We start from the raw sequence: 12,662 nt of genomic DNA, 5'->3' as shown, positions 1-12,662 counted from the left end.
GGAGGCTATTACGTAGACAAGAAGAAAGATGATGGCAGCCTGGGCTGATGGGTGGTGGTAGAGAGGAGGGGAAATGGTTGGAGTTGAGAGATGTTTGGGAGGCAGCATTGACAAGACCGCTGGCGGATTGGAAGCTGACTCCCGGGCTTCTGGTTTGCAATAGCAGAAGGGGGTGCATTCACTCATACAAACAGAAAACTCTGGAACACCAGCAGTTTTGTTGGGTGTGATTAGCATGAGGTGCTTTGCAGCAGCCATAGGGAGAGAAGTGGGTCACGGGGTATAGGGTCTGGAGTTCGGAGGAGAGCTGGGGGTCGGAGGATAAATGTGGCTGTGGTTTGAAACTCCTGTGAAGGAAGTAAGAGTGACAGAGAGCCCAGGATCCAGCCATGAGGAAAACAGGTGGCATTCACAGAAGGCATTTCAGTTAGGAAGAGGTAGCCTGCCTTGTGATATGCAGCTGAGGGGGCACTATGATGAGGTTTGGAAAATGCCCATTGGATTTGGTGACACTAGCAAGGGCTATAGCAGAGTGGGTTAAAGAGTAAATGGGAAGTCCCAGTGATGAAAGTACAGCACAGGCAATACAATAGTGTTATAGTAACCCTGTATGGTGACAAAGGGTGACCGCACTCACAGTGGTGAGTACGAGTCATGCATAAAACTGTTGAGTCACTTTGTTGTACATGTGGAACTAATAGAGAGTTGTATGTCAGCTGTGCTTCAATCATTTTTTTTTTTAGAAAGAGTAAGTGGGAAGTAAGGAAGAGGACATGGTATGTGCTGACAGCTCTCCTGTGGGGTTTGCCTGTGAAGTGGAGAGGAGGCTAGCACAGGGAAATAGCCAATGTACTAGGAGAAGGGACAGCCGCCAGTGGTCAGGATGCCCCTCGAGGTCAAAGATTAGTCCTGGTGGACATAGTTGAAGAAGCAGGCTGAACAGAGAGGAGTTTGTGGCCAGAATTAGTACATTTTGGAGATGGAGCAGCTTCAGATGATGAGTTTCAAGGTGTGACTATTGACGGTTGGGACAGAGAAAGAGAAGATTGCCTGAGATGTGGAGGTGTGGGAACCAGAGTGGCCGTGGCGCTGGATGGGTTTTCCGCGGGTTTGCTCAAGTCCCAGGGAGGACAGCAGGATGTAGGGAAGAAAAGAAGACCATGAGCAGGTGCCAGTGTCTTTGATGAAGAAGCAACCGTGAGATCATAGGTGACAGCAAACAGGACAGAAAGAGAATGTATGTATGGTTGGATGGCCTGAGCCACAAAGGATGTGACAACAGGAAGCAATGACATCTCCTGGTCTCCTGACCCTGGGATTTGTGGGGCCATGAGAAAACACACACCAGCACTGAGAATGCTGAGGGGAAGGGGCCCTTCAGGTGAGATCCTTGCAAAGGCAAGGGAGTAGAGCAATTTATGGAGAGGCAGAGGACAGAGGGGAGATGCGTGTCACTCAGTGGCATTTCTGCTGGGCAGAGTAGAAGTGTCTGGAGGTGGAGGAGGAGTCAGGACTGGCTCTGAGGCAAAGAAGGAAAGAGGATTTAGGGCATGATGGTGTGGTAGAGGACCAATGGCTTGGAAAGAGTCAGTGAGAGAGGCTTTGGCTGAAAAAAAATCAGGATGGGAGGCACGGTAAATTGGGGCTCAACAGTCTCTCTGAGGGTGGCCAGTGAGGCAGTGGACAGAAGACTTGGCTCACTAGGCCTGGGGGAGGGTCAGTGTCAGTGGGTGTTTTCTGCTCACGTGGATTGAGGGTGACTATCCATAAGGCTGACTTTTCCCTGCTGGAATAATCAATGTCACCGTGAGCTGCAGTAAGTAGACAACCCCACGTACAGATGATAGTTGAGGGTGGAAGCCAGAGGTTCAAGGATGAGGCATATCTAGCTCTGTCACCTGTTCAGAGTAGAGTTCAAAGTCAATAGCCTCTTTTTCTCACTTTCCTCCCTTCTTTTCCACTCTCTCCACTGCTCCCATTTCCCCAACCCCCAGTTGGGACACACCTATTAAAATTCCTTCTGGAATAAGAAGAAGGATTACAAAGGGACAAGGCTTTATACAGACATTTCACCAAATATATATGAATAGTCAGTAAGGACATGAAAAGATGCTCAACGTCACTGTTCATTAGGGAAATGTAAATTAAAAACATGATCACATGCCATTTTACACCTGCTAGAATGGCCACAATCTAAAAGACAGACAGTAACAAGACTTGGTGAGAATGTGGAACTCTCATACACTGTTGGTGGGGTTGCAAAGTGGTGTTTACAATATGACCTAGCGATTCTTCAGCTATTTTCCCAAGAAGATTGAAAAAACACATCCACACAAAGACTTGTAGCAAATGTCCATAGCAGCAGGCTTCATAATAGCCACAAAGTAGAAACAACCCAAATGCCCATTAACTGGATACATGAAATGCATGTTAATATCCACACGATGGAATACTATTTGGCAATAAAAAGGGATAAAGCAGTGATACATGTGACAACATGGTTGAACCTCAGAAACATTATGCTGAGTGAAAGAAGCCAGGCACAAAAGACTCCATATTGTATGATTCCATTTTTATGAAATGTTCAGAAAAGGCAAAAAGGAGATTCTAGAGACAGAGAGTAGATTAGTGGTTGCCTAGAGCTGGTTGGAGAGAACAGGGAGTAACTGCAAATGGCACAAGGTTTCTTTTTGGGGTGATAAAAATGTTCTAAATTTAAATTGTGCTGATAGTTGCACAGCTCTGTTAATTTACTAGAAATTTTTAAAATGTATGCCTAAAAGAAGTGAAGTTTGTAGTATAAAAATTATACTTCAAAATAGCTGCTTTAAAAAATTTACCTGCACAAGGGCACCCATTTGGCTCAGTCAGTTGTGTCCAGCTTCAACTCAGGTCATGCATGATTTCACAGTTTGTGAGCTTGAGCCCTGCGTGAAGATGGCTGCTGTCGGCACAGAGCCTCTGTCCCGCTTCTCTCTGCTCTTCCCCTACTCGTGCGTGCACTCTCTCAAAAATAAATAAAACTTAAACAAAAATTACCTGGACAAGTACAGAAATAACTCTGCCTCTGTATTGTCACCATCACCTGGAGGCACCGTGATTTGTTAACGTAGCTTCCCAGTCCTTATTCACGCCCTGTGCCATGGAGCCCACGGCCCCAGTCCATTGATTGCCCTTGACCTAACTGCCCCCGCCCCACACACACAGGGAGTGAGGATTCCTGAGCTCTCCCTGTGGCAAAGAGACAAAGCCATCTCTCTTTACCTCTCAGCCAGTGAGAGAGAGACTAGAGGTTGACATCTCCAAGATAGTACTCTGTGATTACTATACATTTCACTTTATTTTACAATTTTAGATTATTTTTAGCAGGTTATACAGTTGGCCATTGAAAGATACAAGTTTGAATTGTGCAGGTCTGCTAAACCACAGATGATTTTCAGTAAGTAAAGTACTTACTGTACTGCACGTGTGTTTTCTCTCATGATTGTCTTCATTCCATTTTCTTTTCTTTAGTTTGTTGTAAGAATACAGTATGTAATACATATAACATACAAGATATGTGTCCACCAGCTGTTTACAGTAGTGGCAAGGCTTCTAGTCAACAGTAGGCTGTTAAGTTGGGGGGCACTCAGAAGTCATACATGGATTTTCAACTGCTCAGGGGTCACCACCCCAACCCCATGTTGTTCAGAGGTCAGCCATTTGTTCATATGGATCAAACCTTGAAATGCTAGAACTGGCATGTACAAAAGACCTCCATCCCATCTCTCCATCTCATCTGCCCCATTACCATCACCACTCGCATCCTCTATTAGTTTTTTTGTTCTTTTTTTTCTTTTTTCTTTTTAAGTATCCTGAGCCTGGATGGCTCAGTCACTTGAGCGTCCAACTCTTGATTTCAGCTCAGGTCATGGGATCGAGCCCCACCTCAGGCTCTGCATTCAGCCTGCTTAGGATTCTCTCTCTTCCTCTCTTTCCTGTCCCTTTGCCCACTGTGCTCTCTCTCTCAAATTAAAAATAGATAAATAATAAAATAACATATACTTCCAGAGCGTGTTTATGTAAATACAAGCCACTGTGAAGAAATATCTTATTTTCTCTTTCTTCTATGTAAGCGAGCTCCTAGATACACTGCTCTGCATCTTGCTTTTTTCACTTAATTTATCTCGGAGGGCTCTTCATATCAGATCTTAGAGAGCTTCATTGTTTTTAACAGCCATGAAGCATTCCATTGTGAGTATGTGTCGGTGTTTATTAGCCAATCCCCCACTGATGGACACTTGAGTTATTTCCCACTTTTGCTATTACTATGCAGCTCTGTCTGGAGCTGAAATGAATACCTTACATACAAGTCATTTCATAAATGTGCAGATATCTTTAGAGGGAAAAAATCATAGAAATGGAATTGGTGAGTCTAAAGGTAAATTGCCCCCCTTTGCTTCCCCACAGCAACGCAGGAGGCTTCCCCACAGCCTCGCCAGCAGAGCATGCTATCAAACTCTGAGATTTGCAGAATGTTTGACACGGATTTTGATTCCATCCTGCTTTCTTCAAGCAGAATTTCTTTCTTTCTTTCTTTTTTAATTTTATTCTATTGTGGAAAGAACAGGAGATCTACCCTTTACCAGATTTTAAAGTGTACAATACAGCATTGTTAACTACAGACACAGTGTTGTTCAGAGCAGATCTCTAGAACTTATTATCTTGCAAACTCAAACTCTGTACCCATTGAACAGCGACTCCCCATTTCTCCCTCCCCTGGACTCTGGCAACCACCGTTCTGCTCTACTTATATGAGTTTGACTATTTTAGATACCTCATATAAATTGAATCATATGGTATTTGTCCTTCTGTGACTGGCTTATTTCACTTAGCATAATGTCCACATGGTTCATTCCTTTTGTTACAAATGACAGGAGCTCCTTTTTTAAGGCTGAGTAATACTCCATTATATGTATTCACTACATTGTCTCTAGCTATTCATCTGCCAATAGACATGTAGGATTTTTTTTCGTATATCTTGGTTGGGACCAACATGGGAGTGCAGACATCTCTTTGAGGCTCTGAGTTCAATTCTTTTGGATAAATGACCCCAAGTAGGACTGTTGGCTCATTTAAGCAGGATTTGTTTCACATGATATCTAGACACCTCAGAATCCCCTGAATGGATGTGAGGATCTGAAGGTGAGTAGACCATCGGTTAGTCCCCTCCTTTTCTTGGAATAAGCCAGAGAGGAGAAAGACTTAGCTAAGATCCCGAGTCCACAGTGCAGCAAGCAGGTCTGTGTGATACCCTCAATGAATTTCAATTCAATTTCAAAACAAATTTCAAAGCACTTTCATCACAGGCAAGAAAACATGTGGCAAGTACAACCGTCTCTGGAGACAAATCCATTGTTGAAAGTATTGACTGCACATTCTTCTCTTTAGGCCGCACCTAGAGGATGGACCACCATGGCCAGGCGTTAACATCCTGTGCCAGGAGACTGGTTCGTCTCTGTCACTCCACCTTACACCAGCCTGTGGGCTCCAAGGACCGGCAGAGAACAAGCGGGGGCCAAATCAGACTTCGAAGGAGTCTAGCTATGAGCCAGGCTCTTGAATAGCGTGTTTCCCATTTACCTGCTGAACCTTACCCCACCTCTGCTAATTATCTGCTGGGGAGCTTCTGGTGGCAATTGGGGTCTTTTTTTTTTAATTTTTTAACGTTTATTTATTTTTGAGAGAGAGAAAGAGGCAGAGTGAGGACAGGGGAGGGCCAGAGAGAGAGGGAGACACAGAATCCGAAGCAGGCTCCAGGCTCTGAGCTGTCAGCACAGGGGCTTGAACTCTCGAGTCCTGAGGTCATGACCTGAGCCGAAGTCGGGTGCTTAACCGACTGAACCACCCAGGCGCCCCGGCAATTGGGGTCTTTGATTAGCATGGGGGTTTTGACCTGCTCCATTTCCCACTTGGGCCGGATCACCCCTCCTTAGGCAACCCGGTGGTCCCAGCTCCCAGGAGGCCATCGTATTGATGCCCAACTTAGTGCAGACACCTGACTGGCATAGCGCACTACAGCCCAGAACTCCTGGGCTCAGGCGATCCTCCCCCCTTGGTCTCCTGAGTAGCTGGGACTCCAAGCCCACGCCGTGGCACCTGGCGCAACTGGGGTCTTTGAAAGGGCTGAAAACCATCTCCCTGACTGCAGAGAGAGAAGGTGTCAGACCATGACCACAGAAGCCCTCTCTTCCCTGATGAGTCTTAGAAGAGGTCTGCTATGGGGTTGCTTAGCAGAGAGGGGATCTAGGGTAAAACCTCAGGATGTAACCACCTCAGAGGGAACTCTGCAGCAGGGTTTTACCCACAAAGACCGGTCTCCTGGTTCACCACAAAGAAGCAGACACCAGTGTGGGAGAGCTGCAGGTGGTGGTCAGGAGGGGCGGTGGTAAGGGGAGAGGGAAGGAAAAGTAGCCTGCCGTAGAGAAGAATTCCTCTGGGTACTGTTTGACCAGGAGAAAAATAGGGCTTGGGGATGATTTTTAAAGTACAAATCATTTTTCTTTTTTCTATGTGCATTTTATTGCACAAACTTTGGAAAATGCAGGAAAGCACAAAGAAGAATATAGTTCATAATTATCCTATCACTTAGAGATAGTCAACGTTTCAGTTCCGGTTTTCTTGGTTCTCTTTCCATGGAGGCATATATATGTGTAGTATACGTGTTTTTGTTTACCAAAGACAATGAAATCGTATGTTTTTCATACAATTTTGTAACCTACCCACTGTTTCCACAGACTCTGGGAATAAATATGAAAAATATGTATGTCCATTTTATAGGCAAAATGGGATTTTAAAATAATTTGCGTATCTTTGATTACTTATGAAATTGAGTATAGTTTTGTTGATCATTTGTATTTCTTATTTTATGAATTGCCTATTCATGTTGCTCATCTGTTTTCCTATTGGGTCATCATTCTTTTTCTTATTGATTTAAAAAGTACTTTACATATTAAGGATATTAACCCTTTATCATAGATCTTGTAAATACTTTCCGCCAGCATTGTCTTTGAATTTTATTTTGCTTCCTTTTTTTTTTTTGGTCATATAAAAGTTTCAAAATTATATCTAGTTAAATATATCAATCTTTTCCTTCATGCCATTTACTGTTAACAGTTTGCTGTGTACTTTTCCAGACATTTTCTATGCATATGCAAATATATCTATAAATATATATATATATAGTTAGATATATAAAGTTTTCCTTCACATTTTACATGATATCATTCACACTATTCTGCAGCTTATTTCACTTACTAGTATATTTTAGATATTTTTCCATATTAAAATATAAGGATCTAATTCTAACAGAGTATTCCATTATATGAAGTTTCTAAATTTCATTAAATCAGTTTTTAAAGATTTTTTTTTTTCATTTTCACATTTGAATCTGGAAATGCTTTGGCATATGAGAGAATTAGAGACTGAAGTTTATTCCACATGGTGACCAGCTGTCTCAGTAGCACTTATAAAATAATCTATCCTTTCTCCACTTGTTTGATAACTTCATCATATATTAAATATCATATATTTAATTAAAGATTGATCACCTATTAAATATACATATATTAAGAACATGGGTTTCTCTCTAGATTTTCTGTTTTGCTTCCTCTGCTCCTTTGTTCCTTAATTAACACCACATTGTTTGAACTATTGTAGCTTTATAATATATTTTAATATCTACACAATCAATACCATGTCCATGTTTTTCAATATTGCTTTGGCTAATTTTTTTTCTTTTATTCTGAACTTTAGAATTATTCCATGAAGTTCCCAAAACATCTGTCTAGGATTTTGATTGGAATTGTGTTAAATTAGCTAATTAATTGAAGGATATTGACGCATTGGCAAATGATCATTCTTTTTTTTCTTTTTTCTTTCTTTCTTTTTTTTTTTGAGAGAGAGAGAGAGGGAATACAGCACATGTGCAGGAGGTGGAGGGGCAGAAGGAGAAGGAGAGAGAGAATCCCAAGCAGGCTCCATGTCCTGCACAGAGCCCAATGTGGGGCTCGATCTCATGACCATGAGATCATGACCTGAGCTGAAATCAAGAGTCAGAAAATCAAGAGTCAGACGCACAACCAACTGAACCACCCATGCACCCCCTACAAATGATTATTTTAATTTACAAGCATAGCATGTCTCCATATCTATTCAAGTTTTTTTTATGCATATCAGTAGTGTTTTGGTTTCTTTGTCTAAGTCTTGGATTTTTCATCAAGTTTATTTCTAGATATTTTATAGTCTATTACAGTTGTAAATGGCATTTTAAAAGTATATTTTCTGACCGTTATTAATAAGTACTGATTGTGTGTGCATTTCATAACGAGTCACTCCTGAATATTAGCCTAATTGTTTCCAGCTAATTCTTTTGGATTTCTCATGTAAGCAGGCACTTGCAAAAAAAAAAAAAAAAAATTAAAAGACAGAAAGAGGATAGATGTTTTTATTTCTTTTACAGTATTTACACTTTGTTTTGTTTTATATAATTATTGCTTTGGCTAGAACCTATTCTTGGGAGTATCAGTTATACAGCTTTTCCTTCTGGAATTCCATTGGAATCACGCACACACACACACACACACACACACACACACACGGGCTTTTTGGGATATGATCCTACTTTCCCCCTAATATTTTCATCTGATTATCCTTTTCTTCTGAGTTCTTAGAATTTCCTTGGACTTTATCTTCAAATTCTCTAATTTAATTTTCTATAGCATCTAATATGTGCTTCAGTAACTCTTTTGGATTTTAGCATTCAACAGTGTTTTTATCTCTAACCTACTCTTTGGCAAATTGCAGTGATCCCCCGATAGTCAGAGCACACACTGCTTGTGTTCCTCTCCCTGGATGGCTCTGTTACATTGATCCCACCCCACTCCTTCAACAGCCCCACCCCTCAGGGTCCCCAGTTCCGTCCTACCCATTCTTCTATTCTCACTGTACCCGTTCTCCCTGATAATCTTGTCCATCCTCATGCACACTACTCACATGCTTAGTCTTGAGAGAGCTCCAGCCTCAGATCTCCATGTCAGGTTTTAACACCAAGCTCACTGTCTCCCAAATTTGTTACTCCTAATATTCATGGCACCGTCATCAGCTAGTTGCCCACGGTAGAATGTCAGGGTCATCCTGGACACCTCCCTCTCCTCTATCTGCCCTAAAGTCACTTCACACTGTTGATGGGACAATGCAAATGCCACTTTCTATATTACTATCACTTGCCTTTTTAAGCTCTTACAGTCTGTCCTCAGCGTACCCCGATTGTCTTTTTTTCTCTCTCTCTATTAGTTTTTTACTTAGTGTTACCATGTGCCTTCCCAAAGCACACATTTATTCATGTCATCTATTCAAACAGTTTCAGTGGGTCCCGTTGCAAAACAAAATCTAAACGACCTAGGACATGTAAGGCTCTTTATTTTGTCCCAGTAACTTTTCCGCTTTGTCACCTACCCTTCCTTTCCAGATGTCCTATGTCCCAGCACACCAAGTTCTTGCCATTCCCCAAACATCCTCGTGCCTTTGCACAGACACTTCCCTTTGTCTACAGAGTTGTTTTCCTGACCCTTTACCTGTTCATTCTTCAAGATCAAGTTCAAAAGACAACTTGGGGCACCTGGGTGGCTCAATCGGTTAAGCGTCCGACTCTTGATTTGGGCTCAGGTCACGATCTCTTGGTTTGTGAGTTAAAGCCCCAAATCAGGCTCCCTGCCTGTCATGCAGAGCCTGCTGGGGATTCTCTCTCTCGCCCTCTCTCTCTGCCTCTCTCCCCCTCTAAGTAATAAATAAATAAAAACGTTTTTTAAAAAGACAACTCTGTGAAGGCCACCTGGACTTCTGAGATAGAGAGGTTTAGGCTCCCTCCTCTGTGCTCCCTTAGTAATTGGTAAATGTTCCTCTACTCAAGCACTCACATGCTGTTTTACAGCTGTGTCTATGCCTGTCTCTCCCTTCAGATCAAGAGGAGCCCCAGCTCTTCTCTATTTACCTTACTCACATTTGACTCTCCCACTCCCTTCTCATCCAGAGTACTGACCAGTCCGAGTCCAAATCCAAGTGAAATCCACCCACTACTTATTTCTCAACTTCACTTGAACAGTTAAAAGCACACAGACATAGAATGTAATATTGGCCTAGTAACCTTACTATAAACCTATGGTATAGTCAGTTTCTCACTTTCCAAAATGGCTATTTCACACCATCTTCTTCATCCACAAACCTCCTATAATCCCTGTATCCCTTGCCTCTAATTTGCTGAGAAAATAGAAGCAATCAGAAGACAATTTTCCCATTCCTCACCGTCACATTTTCCAATTCCCTGGCATTTGAACCTGTATCCCCTGAGTCTACCAGAGGCCGGTCCCTCCGCTCTTGCTCTAGATCCTGTTCCCACCCACCTTTCCAGAGTCTTGGCTCTTGCAGTGATCCCCCTTTTCCTCTCTGTCATCTAGATCTCCCTTTCTTCTAGATCATTTCCACTGGCCTGCAGACATGCCTGATGGTCATCTGTCTGCTAAAAAAAAATAACGAAAAACAATTTTTTAAAAATCTCTTGACTCTTCCTTCCCATCTACGAATAGTCACTCCATGTCTCAGCTGACCTTCACACTAAAATTTCTTTTATCATCTTTACTATTGCCAATTCCTCATCTCCTGTCTCATCTCCACCTATTCCAGGCAAACCTCAGTCCTTTCTACTCCACCGAAACTGTCTTGCCAAGTGAGCAGTGTTCCCAGGTTGTCCAATCACATTGTCACATTCATGTCCTCATCTTGCCCTCTGTTCAGCAGCTTTGGACACAGGTGCCCGCCTCCTCCTTTGGGAAACACTTTCTGGCTCGGCTTTCATGATCCCTGCTCTTCAGGTGTGCCCCCACCTCCCTGGCTTCACAGTCTCCTTTGCTAGATTTTCTTCTTTTCTAAACATTAGCTGTTCTAGAATCCAGTCTGGAGACTTCTTTTCTGCTCCACGTCTAACCTATCCATGAAGAATCTCATTATTCTATGAGTTTAAGGACCACCTATATGTCAGTGACTCCAAAACTTATAGACCTACTCCTGATCTCTCCTCCAGAATCCAGACTCTGACTTATACACTTGATTATCTTTTTAGAAGCATTTCCAATCTCCTTGCCAAGTCTTCTATGTCACTAAATGGCACCATTCACCCAGTTGCTCAAGCCAAAAACTCAGGAGACACCCTCAAAGTCTCTTCCCCCACCCTCTATGGCTCCCCTGCCCCATCCATCCTCAGATTTCATTGATTCTACCTAAAAACACTTCCCTAATCCATCTACTTGTTTCTCTCTCTGTTGCTACCATTCTAGGCCAATATACCGCCATCCTTCACTTTATTAAGACAACAGCCTCCTAACTGGCCTCCTGGATTCCTCTCTTACCTCCTGCTTGCCATTCATTCTTTACCCAGCCACCCAAACAGTCTTTGAAAAACATAAATCAAGGGCACCTGAGAGGCTCTATCAAGTGTCTGACTTCAGCTCAGGTCATGATCTTGGAGGGCTTGTGAGTTTGAGCCCAGCATCTGGCTCTGTACTGACAACTCCAGGCCTGGAGCCTACTTTGGATTCTGTGTCTCCCTTACCTCCCTTACCTGGCTCATGCTCTGTCTGTCTCTCACTCTCTCAAAAATAAATAAACATTTAAAAAAATTCTATAAAGAAAGAAAAACGTAAATCAGAGTGTATCACTCTCCTGGCTAAAAACCCTTCATTGGTTCTGCATTACACTTAGAATAAAACCCTGCTCCCCACCCTACCAAGGCCTGCCAAGCCTTCTGTGGCCTGGCTCCCAGCCACCTCTCCAAACCTGCCTTGTCCATTCTCCCCCTGGCTTACTCCTAACTGCATGATTTTTCTTATTTTTTTTAATGTTTATTTTTGAGTGAGACAGAGACAGAGCATGAGTGGGGGAGGCACAGAGAGAGAGGGAGGCACAGAATCAGAAGCAGGCTCCAGGTTCTGCATTGTCAGCACAGAACCCAATGTGGGGCTTGAACTCACGGACCGTGAGATCACGACCCGAGCCGAAGTCAGATGCTCAACCAACTGAGCCATCCAGGTGCCCACCCACATGGTATTCTTTCTATTCCTCAAACTCTTGCTTATTCCTATCTGAAGGCCTTTGTAGCAGCTATTTACTCTTCTCGGAACACATGCTCCCTCTCATCCCACCCTAGTTTATTTTAATCATAGTACTAATCACAATCGGACATTTCCTTGTGAGTTTGGTTTGGTTTTTGAGTTTAAAAAAAAATCTGTGTCTCTTACCTAGAATAAAAGCTTCCTCACTTGTGGGGATGAGCACTGAGTGTTATGTGGAAACTAATTTGACAATAAACTATTAAAAAAAAAAAAAAAAGCTTCCTGAAAGCATGGCTTACACTGTCTTATTCTCTGTTGGATGCCTAGCCTCTAGAATGTTTTCCAGCACATAGTAGGTGTTCAGAAATTGCTTGTTGAAGGGATGAATGATTCCTAGTATTCCTTGCAATGGGTACAGTTCCTGACACAGACTAAGTTCTCCTGTGTTTGCTGAATTAATGGATAAGTTGCTCCAACTATACTGTGAACTTCTCAAGAACAGAAGTCCTGTTTTAAATT

The 12,662-nt window shown here is 42.6% G+C and overlaps 1 protein-coding gene across 5 annotated transcripts in view; it reads left to right on the top strand.

Annotated features, from left to right (window-relative positions):
* PEBP4 (phosphatidylethanolamine binding protein 4) overlaps positions 1 to 12,662 on the top strand; it is a 216,918-nt gene that overhangs the window by 105,792 nt on the left and 98,464 nt on the right. The window lies entirely within an intron of this gene.

The sequence above is a fragment of the Crocuta crocuta genome, unplaced genomic scaffold (genome assembly GCF_008692635.1).
Source record: "Crocuta crocuta isolate KB4526 unplaced genomic scaffold, BGI_CrCroc_1.0 scaffold225, whole genome shotgun sequence".
Classification (NCBI taxonomy): domain Eukaryota; kingdom Metazoa; phylum Chordata; class Mammalia; order Carnivora; family Hyaenidae; genus Crocuta; species Crocuta crocuta.
Note: the sequence above shows the minus strand (reverse complement) of the source record. Positions and strands in the feature narration are given on the sequence as shown.